The sequence below is a fragment of the Cyanistes caeruleus genome, chromosome 2, assembly GCF_971803275.1.
Source record: "Cyanistes caeruleus chromosome 2, bCyaCae1.hap1.1, whole genome shotgun sequence".
Classification (NCBI taxonomy): domain Eukaryota; kingdom Metazoa; phylum Chordata; class Aves; order Passeriformes; family Paridae; genus Cyanistes; species Cyanistes caeruleus.
Genome location: NC_141702.1, coordinates 54,673,487 through 54,689,810, shown reverse-complemented (window position 1 = coordinate 54,689,810; position 16,324 = coordinate 54,673,487). Strand labels below are relative to the sequence as shown.

The 16,324-nt window shown below is 38.7% G+C and overlaps 1 long non-coding RNA gene across 1 annotated transcript; it reads left to right on the top strand.

Moving 5' to 3' along the window:
• The first annotated feature begins 364 nt into the window (after window positions 1–364).
• On the top strand, window positions 365–2,469 carry LOC111942562 (uncharacterized). Its single transcript, XR_002870593.2, has 2 exons — window positions 365–433; window positions 2,328–2,469. It is a non-coding gene; the product is annotated as an uncharacterized LOC111942562 (long non-coding RNA).
• Window positions 2,470–16,324: the final 13,855 nt, after the last annotated feature.

Sequence of the window (16,324 nt, the reverse complement as noted above, 5' to 3'; positions counted from 1 at the left end):
AGCTGCCCCGGCGTGCGGCGGGACCGCCCCTCGCAGCGAGAGGCGCGGCCTGGAACCGGAGATCCGCGGTGCCAGCGCAGCTTGCGCTCGGTATCTTAACGAGAAACGTCTGCCCAGCGCTCGCCCCCATGGCGGGCTGCAGGCAGCGGGAGTGGCGTCCCTCAAAATAACCGGCTGTAGCATAGGGCGGCGAAGCGACAATTAACAGTAATTTAGCAGCGGTCTAGGAGAGAAGAGTCAGTCTTGATCTGAATGTGCGCTGCTTTACGGAGCCCCGGGAACTCTGACCGCTGGCACTGAGGGCTCTACTCTGGATGTACAGTCTCGTGTTGGGAATGGCCTCAAGGGTGATGAATTACATAAATAATAGAAATTTTGAGTCTCCCTGAAGTTACCGAATAGAGCTTAAAAACTGGCAGAGAAAGATGTAAAGGTATGCACACAGGATTGTAAGGGTGTCTGGAACCAGTGGAGAAACAAATAGGGCAGTGTATGGGAAAAGCTGCTTGTCTGAGGGAAGGAAGATGGTCTTTTCCTGCTTAAATAAGGACTTGGTGCCTCTTGGAAGCCAAATCCTGTCATGACATTTTGTGGGAGAAGCCAAGCTAAATGCCAATACCGATTGGCTTACCCACGTAAACCAGACCTGAGGGAGCAGGTGGTGTATATGCACATAAAGATTCTTACTTTCATTTTTAAATACAGCAGGGATGGTGTCATGACTCATCAGTAGAGGGGTGAGGTTACTTGTAAATTCTCATCAGACTGAACTCTTGCGTTTTTAACTTAGGCAAGCCCACTGCTGAGCCTCAAGTTGCTGGCTAACAAGCCCTTAAGTTCTTACATTTCCACAAATGTCATGGCTAACAATTCCTTAATTCTATTCCATACTCTTCATTACAGTCTCAACTTGTAAAATGAACTACTCAAAGGTGCTGGCCCAGAAGCCACAACACACTTCCACAAGCTCCCTACACCCACAGTGAAATTCAGTATGGGAGGTAGACTATGACAACTTTCTATTGTCCAGGGAAAGCAAGATGGAACAGAAAGAAAGAAAAGGGAGGGAGTACAAATAATTGTCACCAATCCTCAGATCCTGCATTGGTCCTTGTTGCTGTGCCTGAGGTTGACCAGCCCAGGTTAGCCCCTGGCACGACAGCAGGTGCGTGGGCTATCCCCAGAAATCCACACAATCAGGGGTATGGTTGGTGAGTTACACACGGGTCACAGTGGCATGCTCTATGGCTTTTGATGTCAGTGAAAGTGCCAAGGACAGGGATAAAGGATGGAGAGGAACCTTTGGGAAGAGTCCCAGAGAACTCTACTCCCCAAGGGGGTCAGGGACCAAAGAGCCCTGAGCATCACTGTGCTTGGAATTTTATACGGCAGCAACTCAATGGGATGGTACAAACAAACAGCCAATGGGGAATTCAGGCAGGAGGAGCAAGGGGAGGGCATTACAATGCAGGGACTAACAGGGATGAGGGGGTGAAGAGGATTGGTCACATAGGCCAATGGGACCTTGAGGGTTAAGGGATTGACAGGGAAGGGTCTAGAACGAAGGGCAGGGTTTACAATAATGGACAAAGGGGAACTTTAATACCATTGGTGTTTGGAGAAACTGACATAGACCATTCTGGAACAAGGGGAAGGATACCATGATGATTGACACAGGAGAAGGGTGGGGAGAACTTAGGGAGAAACCATTCTATTTCAGGGGAAAGGAATTTGGTGTTGACTATTGGTACAAGTGATTAACATCAGTTAAACAGCTAACAATAAAAACACACCACCACGGGTCCTGATGTGTTTGGTCTGCAGCTGGGGTTGTGAGAAAGAAAGTGAAAGAGAGAGAAAAGAGTGTGAGAGGGCCTGACCTGCTCTCTTATAGATAACATGGTGCAAACCTCTTAGGTGAGCCAGATATTTTTTGCTATTTTATTCCAAGGGCATAGCCAGCCCTATGAGGGAGGAGGGTGTGTGGGGGATGGGGACACTGAGCACAAGTGTCAAGGTAGAGCAGGAAGTTGGGTCAGAACAGTGCTGCCTCACCTCTACATCTTTAGATCACACCTTTCCCATTGTAATAGTCACAGTGTTTGAGGCAAAATATGCTTATGTCTGGTTCTCCATAGGTCACAAAAGCAAAGAAATAAAATAGGATGGTTGGAGGAAACAGCATGGCTACTGGATGTTAGAAGCTGGTTGAAAGAACAGTGAAAAATCAGGCCAGTTCCTGTATTTGGCTCCTCCTTTTACCATTATTCTGATTCATTTTGAGCTGTGTTTGCTATTCACATAGAATCTTTATTTGATTTGCATAGGTCTGCAGAGACCAAAGGTTGGATGTGATGCAGATGTCCTGAGATCCAAGAGAAACTTTCGGATGAGGCTGCTGCCAGTTTTTATTCACATTTCATTTGAATATCAGCTATCATTAGGAGATTAAATGCATAAGTGGTCACATCTTCCTAGCCTTTTTCCATTATCAAGTACAGTACTTCTATAAAACTTTGATTCTAGAGAGTTACAGATTTAATACTGGAAGAAAAATATTTTTGGAGTTAAGTGTCTTTGTATAAATACGAATTTAAAAAGCAATTTGTATCTGAAACTGCTCCAAAACAATTCATTATTTTTTTTGCAGAAATCTTCAGTGAGAAAACTTTAAACACTTCAGTTTATAAAATTGTCAGGGAAGTCCAATGCAATGTTTATATTATGATAGCATTTAATAGTGCTCTTAACAAATGAATATGCTGTGCATTTTTATGGAGCTAAAATTGTCTGTAACCAGCACCCACTAGCCTAGCATTAAATTTATGCTTGTAGATGTATTCTTCAGTCGCATGACTTCACTGAATATACTACCTTCAGGATGAGAAGAAGTGAGAAATGAAAAGTACATTATCTGGAGGTGGTAGCAGTTTCCATTAATTGTCCCTACAAGCCACAGAAGTGGTGTTGGAGGGAAATGTTTGAGGACCAGAAAGATGAAGTAACAAGCTGTGATTTTTCTGCCTGCCCAAATACTGCACAACTTTCACAGAGGTCACTGACCTGGTGCCTGGCAGAAACTGCTTTTCATTTCTGCTTACGTTTGGGCTAAAGCCAGCGCTTTATCAATTTTCTGTGGCCTTGCCTTTATTAAAGAAAGTTTCTGATTAACCTCTCAGCAGTACAGTTGTCCCTTCAAAGGAAAAAAAAAATCACATTATGACAGCTGTGTGACTCTAGCAGAAAGAGGAAGCAGGGCCAGCTCTGTGGTTGTATTTGCTTACACAACTGCACTGCCAGTGCCTCTTAGCCTCTCACCTACCTTTCCTTCTCTTAATCCACCCACTAATTTCAGGCAAATTCTATAGAGTGTTAGAGGATTCAGTGTATGATATTCCCGCACTTTGCCTAAAAGTGGGTAATTTGGGAGAAAAGAAAGACCCATTTAGCTCCCAAATGAGGGAAAGAAGAAACAATGCTGTGTGTCTGTTTCTCCAAGAGTGGCTATCCACAAGTGTTGGCCAGCTCATTACGCTATCTGTCACGGCACATATTATCAATACATGTCTTAGTCAAGCAAGAGATACGGAGGAGCTATGAGCTATGAGTATTTGGGACATGACTCACTGAGGGGAGTTAGGTAGTAAAAAGGCAGGAACGGGATGTATTACAGGGAGCCTAGAGGAGACTTTAGAATACTGTGTAGGATATGGGAGGGAGTTGAAGGTAATGTAAGGAGAGGGCATGGAAGCTGTAGGGGAAGCATGGGTTGTTGTGATAAGAAGGGAGGACATAATTGATACAAAAGAAGTCATCGTTATTGTTGCTGCTGGTGCAGCATCTTGTTTTCTGACAAGTGAAGAATAACAGACCATGACCTGATAGTAATAACAGATTTTCCAGAGAAACAAAGAAAATTTTGAGCTGCAGTACTACAGGTAATGGAAAATAAGAGGCTGAGGAGTGTCTAGGATAAGGTAATTTAATGCAAAGGTTGAAAACCAAGTAGTCTGGAGTCTCTACAATGACTGGTATAAAAAGAAGTGCATGAAGATACTATCAGATGTAGCTAATAAATATAAATTGCATTTGATTGACAGCTGTCATGAAAAAATAATATAAATGGATGTTTTCATGATCTGTTGATCACAGGCAGTTCATTCACATTTCAGGAAGAGGGAACAGAACAGTGGAAAGCAGCTGAAAATTTGATTACCAAGAGCAGCAGTTCTTCACTTGCGAACCTTTGGATAGTGCCCTGTTGTGAGGGACATGGCCTTAAGATCAGCATAGACAAAGAAATGCTGTTAATGTCAGTGTAATATTTCAGACACTTCCAGGTTCTTACAGGACTTTTGAGGAATGACATCTGTTGGGTGGAGAGAGGATTCACCTAACAAAGTGGGGCAGGAATGTCTTTGCCAACTGGCTTGCCACCCTCATAAGGATGGCTTTAAACTAGGTTGTTGAAGGATGGAGAAGCAGTCCCATCAGACTTAAGGTGGAAGAGAACTGGGAGAGCTAAAAGCTGGTGTGCCAACAGAGAGGTAGTGGTAGATAATGGGAAAGCAGGTGCAGGATAGCATGATGACAGAGATTGTCTGGAATTTAGGGGGACCTCAATAGGCTGGAAAAGTAGAACAGCAGATGCTTGCTACATGAAATTCAACAAAGACAATTTTAAAACCTTGCATCTAGGACCTGATGGGTTTTGGCAAAAATGGCTGGATGCACATCTGCATTAATTTAGTGATCCATGATATATTTTACCAGCTTGGACTCTTCACTGGGTGTTATTGTTAGGTGTAATCTCTAGCCTGAACTCCTACAGTCTTTGGTCCCTGAACACAGCATTTATTAAAGCTAATTTATTGCTTTATCCGTTCGCCCTGCAAATTGTCTCACTGGCTAGTTTTAACATTTCCTCTTAAATACTTCAAGCAGCAGACGTCGAATATGCTTTCCTAATCTATGTTTTTCCTAATCTTCCTTTCACTTTTCATCACAAAAAATCCACCAGGAACCATCAAAGTAAATCCCCATTCTGCAGCAGTTACATCATCCTTTTCTAGTCAACAAAACCAGTCTTCCCTATGTTGCTCCATCGGCAGGTTGAAAGATTCTTTAGTTTTGTCTCAGAAGCACAAATTCCATGACTGTGATATATGTCACTACATTTTCCAAAATGTAAATTAATTAGAATACAAATAATATAATGGAATATCTCTAGTAGTTCATATTTTGTAATGTGAGTAGATAGCTTTCTTTTAATAAATATTTATATACATCCAAACAAAACTATAGAATAGAAAACAACTCTAAGTGATTTTGATTCTTACAATCTTGAAACAGAATCTTGTTTCTCTGATTCTTGACAAGTGTAATGTGGGTTTAAGCAAAAAGTTGCCTGTCCTAGAGACCATTAAGTATGCCAGTCTGCAAGGTGAAGGCAACATTCAGTTTGATAGGAAACCTTCACACAACTGCAATATGAGAGACTGTACCCTGAAATAAAAGCAGATTTCACTTTTTTTGAACTTTATTAAACCCACTTCACTTTTTAGGTCTAGAGGTCAAATTAGGTTTGATGTGGAATGTCCAGTTTCCTAGAGCTGTTCTTTTTTCCTGACTGAAAAAGAGGTTTTAGAAAGCATGTGAAGGGGAAAAGTGGATGGAAAGTGTTTAAGTAAGAGAAGACCCTGCTTGAAATTAAAAAGTTCGAGTGAATATGGCCAACTACTTGCAGAAGTCATGCAGCTGAGACACTAACTAGATGCTGCATTCCTTGAGCAAAAGACACTTTACTAGGAGTCTTAAGCAAGTAAAGAATGCAGTTCTGAATCCAGAATTCATATTATTCCAGATGTGGGTGGGGGAAATACGTATTTACTTACTAAACTGAAAAATCTTGATTCTACGCTGCCAGTCTGTTCTGTTTCTTGCTCTCCTCTTGTTCTTCTGTCTGTCTCTCCCTTCAGCCACGAGCTTATTTTTTAGCTCTGGCTTCCTACCTTCTCAAGCTTCAGGTATGGCTCAAAAACACTATGTTTGTCACCACTATGTAGGCTTTGTGTGTGGCCTTGTATCTATTTCCTTCTTTTATCCATGGATTTTCTGTCAAGTTGGGATGTCTGTGGGATAGAGACTTTCCTGCACATTTGCAGAGCCCATTGTCTAGTTAAGAAAAAGAAAATCTATGCTCCTTATTGCCAGAATGTACAAGAATTCTTCCTGATGTTCAGCTCATTCTTCTCTCTTCATGCATTTCTGGTGTGTACCTGTGTTTTTCACAAGAGGAGACCAGACATTAGTTCACAAGCACTACCAGAGCTTCTGACAGTTGCTCATTTGGCCTAAGGTGTGAATGTATGCACTTTGAGACTCTTCACCAGTCAATAAAGACAGAGGCTTGTGTGAACTGTAATTTGTATAATAAGTAATATACATTGCATAATAAGTATATATAATAATAATATATATATTTTACCATAAGTAAGCAGTTCTAGAGAGGCTCTGCTCCCTCCATGAACAACCAGGATTGTGTCTTGCTTAGACACAGCCTCTAATCTGCATGTTGGTTAGAAGGCAGAAGGTGGGGGAAATGGATCAAGGCCCCAATTTTGTTATCACCTGATTTAGAATTAGGGAAAAAACTTTGTGTTTTAGCTCAGTACTTGTTCTGGCAAATCCTTTTGAAGCCCAAATGATTAAATTCAACATCTGCTCTCTAACTGGAAACACTTGAGTCGAAACAGCCTTTTTTGATTGTTATACTAACCCTCATCATGATAGAAGAACCTACTGATGGCTATGGCTAATTCTGCAAAGCTCAAGTGCTCAGAAAACTTCATGCAGTGTAGGTTTTGTGATCCTGCCAAGTTAGAGCCTACCTAGGAAGAAATAATTAAGCGGTGTTGTTTTATGTTTCACATGAATTTTGAAATTGATTTACCCTGGTGTTGCTGGGTGTAACCATGAAAAAAATCCCACCCACCATTCACATCAGCAGTCTCTTAAGATGTCTGTTTATGTTTAACCTAAAGTCTAGAACAAAAAACCAGTGATGCTCAAAATACCTTTCCTACCAGATATTCAGGGAAAAACAGTAACTTATTGTTTGAAGAAGAAAAGCACCCCTGACCTCAACAGAAACAAGATATCTCAATTCTAACATTGGTTTAGCTACTACTCACACTTGGGGCAATGTGATGTGGCATCCAGTTTCTGTCACTGAAATCTCTTAAGAGTTATTGGATCCATCTGTATGGAACGCTCTGAGACTATTTGCCACGTCTTTACTGATGGTGGAGTTTCCTGATACTCTTCTTGAGGCTCAAAGTTTTAATTTATAAAATCACAAGGATGAACCAGTTCAAAGCTCCCTTATTTATAATCAAAGACATTAACTCGCGTCTGCATTCTAGTATGACAAAGCATGAAAAAACCACAAATACAATTAAAGAAACACATTCTGACTAATGGGGAAAGAAACATGTTTTAATTCTCCAGTTTAGCACACTGCTATGTCTTTAATAGATTGTATTGTACAGTTCCTATTCAATACTGCAGACTTTTGTTGAGCCACTTTCAATTCACATTCATACTCTGGCCATAGATGAGCTGCAATAACTGAAAGGGAGGAAAATATTTGCATTTCCAGTAGTACATCTAACTTTCAGTCCAGGTTAGAAAAATGTTTTAAGCAGCCCTATTGAAGGAACCAAGTTTGGTGTCATTTTGTCAGGCATCCATAATGTAACCATTATCATGTATCTGTGATAGTGGACTAACAGCTGTTTAATGTAACTAGGATAAAAGGAGGAGATGGAGGGGAAAAACATCTCTCCAGGCTTCCAGAAGAACTGTTGTTCATTGGTCTGATCAAAACATTTGGTCTTACCAGAAGAACCTGTACCCATGTAGGGAAGGAAAAAAAGTGGTGTTATTTGGTGTTATTTTTATTAACTTTCTGGATGGTTTTCATTTTAAGAGAGATGAACTTGCTTACATATAAAATAATCACTCTACAGCTTATAAGTCATGAAAGTTTACACATGCTTTGAAACACTGAAAGGAAGGAGCTCAGACACATTAAAATGTACTCTATCAGAAACTCTATTTTTGGTGGGCGTACAGGGAATCAATGAATTTTTTGACATGTAACTCATGCTCGGTTCAAAATATTCAGTATTTTGAATATACTTGCATTGAGTTTTGACCAAATGCTGTAGCTCCCCATGTAAGATAGCTGACAGGTGACATAACTGATCTCTTTCTTTCTAATTTTCACTGATTCTTAAAAACATCATCATGATTTTGAGCAAACACAAAAGCATCAAAACTGAAAATAACAGGCAAATTGAAAATAGTAGATAAATAATACTGTGGGACATGTAGTTGTCTTTCTGCTGTGTCTTGGCCAAATGGTATCTACAATCCTAAGAAGGACCTTCCTCACAACATAGCTCTCTAAGATAGTTAAGGTGCATTGAGGCTTTCAAAAAGGGTGAAATCATACCCAGAAAAAGGTCACTTTATGCTTTTGTGACAGTTGGGAAGGCAATAATAGGATCCCTCACTTGAGGTACATTCAGTGACTAATGCTTTTCAGAAGTGATGTAGTAGGCAAGGATCTGTTCTCTTAATCAACAAGGAGAAGGACCAGCAGAAAAAACAAGGGGGAAAAAAGCAAATTGAATTGCTGAAGGATATGTTGAGCTGCACTTGTGTCAAATCTCTGTGTGGGTCTACAACAGGCTTTACCAATTGTATTTGCAGGACTCCAGAGACTCATGGGAAGTACCACAAATGACAGTTGACTTGTCACATCCATGTAATTAGAATGGTAATTAGGTAATTAGGGAGATTTCAGAGGGAGGAAGTGTGATTAGGTAGAGTTCACTGACTTCTCATGGGATCTGGCAACCTAAGGGTCCTTTGTGTCTTTGAAAATAACTCCATGTGTATTTACTTTTATAGATGTTGTACCTTACCTATTCATCTCTAGCCTCAGTCAATATTCTGTTTATATTTGCTGGCTAAGTTCTTCTAAAATTTCATGATCTACAGTCCATTGTCTGCCTTACAGCTGAATCTCTTTTCACTCAATTCTCAAATGACCCAAGGCCCATAATTGTTTTTTGTGGTTAGTTGACATCTTTCAAATCAGGGTCAAATTTCTGCCTTTGAAATCTTGTTTCACTTGATTTTTATGATAATGTTGACTCATGATTACCCCATGTTTCCGCATTGCCATTGGAGGATTTGTTTTATTCATTGACTCCTTTGTGTATACCCTTAATTTTTTACTGTCTTTCATCTAATGGACAAGTTACCATCTCTATCAAATTCACTCTCAGGTTTTTCTCTCATTCATATTTTTCAAATTAAGATCTCAGCGTGACTTTGACCATCTGCTTGGGGATGTCAGGCTTTCAGCCTATGTGCAACATCATTAAACATGGTTTGTTCTCATCCTTGCTCTCTATATTCCTTCAGTCACCTGGAGGCACAGCTCCTGCCTATCAGTTAATATCTTAATCTTAATCAATACTTATCACATAAGCATTATGTTTGTCTCAAACCTCTCAAAGATCTTCTTTTCTCAATCTGTCATGTGCTAGGCATAAGTTAACTTTTTACCTAAGATAGAGTCTTGTCAGTGTAAACTGTAATGCTTATAATTTTAATTCTTGCCCAGATCTTCACCTTGTCTCAAGTACTGGAACTTTTTTTTTGGTAGCCTTGAGAAATGCAATTTGATTCCCCTGTACAGTAATTTAGAAAGTCTTTGGGAAGGTAATTTTTTCTACAGTTTCAACTTTTGCAATGTAACCTATCTTAAATTCCTCCTCAGCTTCTGTATTTTATTACACATCTTAGATGTCTTGACTTTCATTCTTTATGGTTAATGACTGCCTTAATTATCTTGTTCTTAATATTGAGAAGGTTTATTTTTTTCTCTGAAAAGTTTGTAGCTTAAACAGGAACTATTACTTTTGCCTGCATAGCTCAAGAGAAGCAGAGTCCAGGTCTTGGGTACTGGGTATTGGATGGCTGTGTTTACTGTGGCTGTACAACTGGATGAATATATTGGGCTTCTTAGCCAAGCAAACATCCCAAAGGGAATCCTGCACTAATTAATTTTTTCTGCTCCCAGAGTGGATTTAAGTCATTCTGAAGCAGCTCAGATATCTTTGCATAATGTTGTGTTAGTACTGTGGAGACATGGAATCTGTGGGCTTTTTTTCCTGCACTCCTTCTTCTGTTTGGAAAAATACTGCTGTTAGCACCAACAAAACTACTTTGTTGTTCTCCTTTAAACTGTTGTTTACTATGATATTGCCAGAAAAAAAAATCCCAAACAACAACAGCAATAATCCTTACAACTGCTGAACTAATAATGTACTAAGACAATCTTCTAAGCCGTTTAATGCTTGTCATATGGCTCCCTGGTGTATACGCCAGTCTGTCTATCTCAGATGGAGCTTCTCTGCTTTACAGCTAAAGAAATCACCACCACAAAAATCTGTCCAATGAAAACTGGACAATATAACTTCTTGTTTGTGTAATAAGTATCAAGCTTTGACAAAAGAGCTGGTACCCTTTGTAAACCTTCATTTTAAAATCATGTTTTAAAATACTAGTGGATAATTTCAGAAAAAAACCCATAAGAATTCCAGTAAACCATATGTCATAAAAGACATGTCTTCTTATAAATACCTGTTCCTGAATATTTTGAAGTATTATTGCTTGAAAAGTTTACTGTCCCCCAGGTATATTTCATAAAGTTTATTTCTGAGTGATTCATTGCATCCAACACTGTTGAAAATGGTCTAGTTTAATTGCATGAGATGACATCTATGTTGGTAGAAACCCAGGATGTAAAGCTGTAATAAAAGCTGTAGTAGAAGGAATAGTCTAGAGAATTACAAAGTGGTTCATATTTTAAATCTGCTTTTTTCAAAGTGGCATTTTCATATTTTTTCTCTAATTTACACCATAAAAAAAGGAACGTGTATATTGCCTCTCTACAATGAGGGCAACAGAATATTTAATAAGTCCTTTGCAGACAGAAGGGGCATATGCTTACTGTGATTATGATGTATAGAGATTTTACAGTTACTACAAAGCCACTAGCACACTGGAAGGAGACAGTAGCTCTTGGAAGACCAAGGCAATTTTTTGCCAAAAATACTGGCCGCTTAGGATCAGAAAAAAACACTGCCACTGTTGTGTTCCTGCTTTCACCCATAGAGTGTACATGCCTAACAATGAGTTAAAGTTGAGAACAAATACATTTAACTGAGTTAGCTTATTACAGTGTCTTGACTACGTTGAAACTTCTGGATGTAAACTGAAAATAAAGTATCTAAATTGTTTGGAAGATGTATGTTTTCTTACTAAAACCTATCTTGTGCTAGTTTTCGTAGGCCTTGTTATAGAGTGTTCACTGTGTGGGTTGCTCTATGCTCCTTACTTGGGGGAAAGGAATCCTCCAGAATTAGGACTTGATGAGCAGGTCCTGAAAAGCCAGACATTGAAGGTTATTAGGAGCTGGCTGAACCCTGCAGAGAGGCTGACAATTCTTCTCTCTTCTTGTATATTCTGCCAGCACCTGATTTTTTTTAGGTAAGTGAAACTTGTGTCTTTAGTACTGCCAAACTGTGTACATTTCTTGTGTTCATGCCCCTCTCTGTGTTGTTAGTGCCAATTTTATAGAAAATGGGTCACAGTCTGTACTAATTGACACTGGCTTTTAAAAAAAAAAAAATGGTGCCAGAAAATTTTAAATACTCTCATAAAATATTTGCCTAAACTATGCATGCAAATGCAGACACAGTAGAATTGAAAGTTATTTGTATCCTAAATAATTTCTGAAAAGATTTGGACAGTTAAGTATGGAGCAGTTTTAATTTTATTATTTTGTCTTTTAATAATTATTTTTCCATAGTCATGATTGGAATTTGTAATGACAGAGGAGATTCAACTGAGATAACATTTCACAGATTTTACAGTTCTCCTATAACAGTGTTGCAACTATTGGAGTTTATTCAGTGCCACAACGCTGAATTCATGGGATATTTTACTCCTGATGTCAGTAGGACCTGGATTCTTGCCCTTGTGCTGTGGCTGCCCAAGATGGAATTCTATCCACTGTGCAATAAAACACAAACTTGCTGTATTTTCAGTCAGAGCAGAATTTTACACTTCAGGAATAACTCAAATTTATTCCACTTCGGTAGCATATCTGTTTTAGATCTGCTTTAAGACTCAACTCCCAGCTCCTTTCCTCAGTGCAGCAGTGCACATTCTGCACTACTGAAGCAGAAGAGATGAGAATGAGAACGTTGAAAAATGTGGATTAATAATACCTTAAAGAATTAATTTTGTGGGTTTTTTTGAAATGTGTGTCATTTCAATGAGCCACCTTATCCTAGAGTCCAGAGACAGCTCTGTGCACACAACTTCTTTGTGGATGCAAAGTACAATGTAGATTTGATCAGATTGGAAGCAGTAAACAAAGCTCATCAACTTGACTTGAGCTGGCTTTGCTGCCAAAAACAGTGCTACACAGTTCCACAGCCTTCATGTGTATAATAGTTAGCTTGCAAACAAAGGGAAAAGATGCTATGTTCTTTTCATGATATATGGAAAAGAAAGAGAAGTGACATTTTGGACAAGAAGATGGTGTTTGTTGGGTTTTCTTACTTATGATGCTCCTTGGATATCATGAAGAACATAACCAAAGGTCAGAAAACTGTGATCAAAAGTACTGAGAATATAAAACATAAAAACATGTATTAGAAGTGATTTCATAGCCTGGTTTCCTTAGGCACATGTGATTGCTGTCAGCCATTGCCCTTTATCATCTGAAGTCAGTGACCAATTTCAGCCACATGTGCAACAGGATAGTCATCTTAAAGACAAGTAATGCCTTACAAGCTTTGTAAAAAACCTCTGCAGTTAGCAAGAAGAGAAAGGAAAATAATTCTTTAGCAGAGGGAAAAGTTCTTAGCTCTGCTACTGTCCTTCCTCCAGGTTAGCTGCAGTTCATGCTGTCTTTTGTCTGAGGCAGGTGCCACAGAGGAGGACTTGAGATCACTGCAGTGGGGAAGGAGATTTCAGGACCAAAATACATAAATCTATATCAAACCAGGCTCTATTAGTTGTGCTGCTCAGCCAAACGTGTTGTGTCCTCATAATCAGCTACAGCACTTTTGTGACATGAGTAGAAAGCCCACTAGCTCAGGATTCTCTGGCAAGGCAAAGAAACTGATTTTCATTGTGAGATAAAAATAAAACCGTTTAAAAAGAAGTAAAGAAATAACTTCCTAAACAGCTTGAAGGAAACAGGAGAAAAAACCTCCCTTTTTTCTCTGCTTTCCTCTTTGCCGGATACAGGGCTTACAATACCCTGGAGCATAACACCTACAAATGTGTGGAATCTGATAACCCATTTTTAATTATTGCCTTTATCTGCACTTCTGTAAAACAAACAAATTAAAAAGCCTAAAGCTGCTCTTGCACAGGGAAAACCTAGGTGTTTGTAGGACTGAATTCATCACACTTCTCTCTGTACTGTTCCTCTTTTCTTCATTCTGACTTTTGAATCTGCCCTGATGCCCTCATCTGACACAGCAACTACATCAGGGAGAGAGAAAACAGGATAGGCTTTCACTTTTGTCTGGCAGCACAAGCTTGCATTCTGTGCTTCAGAGGTTTTCAGAGGCTCTTTATTCCATGTAATGTTCCTGGAGTGGAGAAGCGTATCTTTTGTTCTTCCTTATAAAGGGATATTTTTATACACAAAGATATACAGTACACTGAATTACAAGAGTTTTTATGTATTGGATTGTGAGGCTTTTGCACAGAAATTTCTGATGATTCTTTAATTCTGCCTTACGCAAAGCATTTAACTTCAAAACCTTTAAAGCATAGATGAATCAAAGCCTCAGAAACCATCCAACACATCAACTGATTGTAGTGACATCAAAACCAAAATGAGACTCTTAATTTAAACAGGTTTCATTCCTAGCATGCTAAACATGCAGCCTGCGTATATGTGCTAAGCTGCATTATCTCTGCATACATATGTATGCCTTTATATACTTGCAAGTAATTAAAATGAGGGAGGGCAGACGTACATCTTCCCTGCAAATAGAAATAATTACTTTATGTTTAAGCATGTCTCTTGTTGTTTTTAACATAGCTTCCACATTTTTGCAGTGACATTCTTTACGTCCAAAATGACAAAGCCTGTATAGGTCTTCTGATTCCTTTAATATCGTTTCCATATTAGATAGCCAGATGGTGGAGAGCGATAATACTCTGTACTAATCACTTAGGAAGTCTACAGAGTGGTGCTTTGAGATTTAGACCCACAGCCACTGCCATCACTCCTTTGATGGAAAGCCGCAGATACTATTCCAACCAATTGAATGTTTTTAAATATATCAACAGAGAACAAATTATCTAAACAGGAAAAAGACTGACAAATACCATTCAGTGCTAATGAAGAGAGGGTTTTGTCCAAAGGAAATAATTGCGTTCACAAGGATCAGAGACCAACATGGCATTATGCAATAGTATTTATACACATCTAAAAAAATATTTTTGCCTGTTTACAACCATCACAAATAAAAGAGACTTGAATTGCTAAGTTACTTTCCCTCCTCAAAAAGAAAAAACATAGGAGCAGAATCATCATCTCAATGAATTCCTCAACATTTGATTTTTAATTCCACATTGATCTTCTGCCAGTTGTAGGGTTTTTTAATTCCAACAGATCAATCAGCAGAAACTTTTTTCCTACAGTAATATTAATTTATGTACAGGAATACCTTTTTGCTTATGTTTCTACCTTGAAAATACTTGGTTTCTTTTCTGAATGATGCATTGTTAGTCTGTGGGCGCATTTTACAGGAATGAAATGTCAGATGTGCCCATTCCTAATGCCATGGACTTTTTCATATGCTTGCTGAGATTTCTACATAAAAAAGGGAAAATATTTCTCTGTGGATTTTACTTTCATTGTGATGCATTTCATAAAAACCCACACTTCAGGCTCTACTCCAGGCTGGCAACCAGAGGCTCTGGAAAAAGAGACTGAGGCAGCACTGATCAGCACTCAAATATGATAGGCAAGCAGACTAAACATGTAAACAAGTCCTGTGCTGAGTGCTTTGTTTTGGTAGCACCAATTGACATTTCAGTAGAGGAACAAACAACCCACTTCAGGCTTTGTGGTTTATTAATTGTAGAACACTTTAAACAGTAAAAAAACCCCACAAAATAGTGTTAAGCTTAAAGGTTTGTAAGATACTTCTCAGAATTGGGCTGCTCTAGTGACAATTTTCAAGCAGCAGCAATGTTTTACTCCAGCTCTAGAGTAAAATAAGCATCTTCATCGTCCTGATACTTGTACAACATTGTACTTACACTGCAAAAATAGTGGACTTGATAGTTCTCTTTCACTTATCCAGCATTATCTTTTCAGTGCTACTGAACAAATATTTACTCAGCATTTATGAAAATCAGTCTCTTTAATACCTAAGAACAGAAGACTGAAGATGTTATTATTTTAAAAATATTTATGTTTCTTCTCAATTCAGTGTGTATTTTTCTTATTATTATTCTTAATAAAAATATATATTAATGTTTTGGATTACACTATTAAATTGCTAATTTTAATTGGATTTTTCTCTCCTATCCTAAATCCCCTGCTCTATATTGCAGTATGTATCACTGTAGATTCATTAGTTACGTTACCATGCAATGTGGTATTTTGTGATGCTGCCCAGTCAGCCTGAAGCCAGAAAGCTTGATTTTAACCTTGAATGACTTCATGGAGTTTTTATTCATACACACTAATACATAAAAAACAAACACTGGATCATAAATAATATAAAACCAGCACCCAACACATACTACTGTTACAGCATGCAGTTGTGAAATGTACATGGGAAATAAACAAAGCATTAAGGAATGTCTTTAAAATGAGGATGGAGCAGGCACACAGAGAGGAAGAACATGTAAACAAGTGGTGGAAAAGAACAGATGTGTGCTGTTTAGACACACAGGCAACTTGCCCGAGGGAAGTTTGGATTATTGAGCTAACATGGCAAAGATACATAGTCTGTTCACATTTAAATCATAAGAGGGTTTGTGCATGTTGTGTGAAGCGTGCTCCCACTACTTCTCTAAAGTAGGTGGTTTCTTAGTGTATGCCAGAGTCACACATAAAGCAAATTTGCAGTTCAGTTTGCCTAGAAATTTCCTCAGAAATGCTGGTAAATGCTGCATCTAGTATAAAATTCAAAAA